This window comes from Octopus bimaculoides, chromosome 7 (genome assembly GCF_001194135.2).
Source record: "Octopus bimaculoides isolate UCB-OBI-ISO-001 chromosome 7, ASM119413v2, whole genome shotgun sequence".
Classification (NCBI taxonomy): Eukaryota; Metazoa; Mollusca; class Cephalopoda; order Octopoda; family Octopodidae; genus Octopus; species Octopus bimaculoides.
The window spans coordinates 23,429,928-23,430,394 of NC_068987.1; positions in this window are offsets into that span (position 1 = coordinate 23,429,928).

Genomic DNA, 467 nt, shown 5'->3' on the forward strand with positions numbered 1-467 from the left:
ACACCAGAGTAAGTACATAAATGTGAAACAAGATGGAAAAAATAGTACTCAAATACTGGAGGTAGAATATATATATATATATGTATGTATATATGACAATATATAATATATGCAATATATATATGTGGCACTCCATTGGTTATGACAAGGAGGGTTTCATTTAATCTGGTCAACAGAACAGCCAGCTCGTGAAATTAACATGCAAGTGGCTGAGCACTCCACAGGCACATGTACCATTAACATAGTTCTCAGGGGAGATTCAGCATGACACAGAGTGTGACAAGACTGGCCCTTTGAAATACAGATACAACAGAAACAGGAGGAAAGAGGGAGAGAAAGTTGTGGTGAAAGAGTACAGCAGGGTTCACCACCACCCCCTGCCAGAGCCTCATGGAACTTTAGGTGTTTTCGCTCAATAAACACTCACAACGCCCAGTCTGGGAATCAAAACCACAATCCTACGGCCG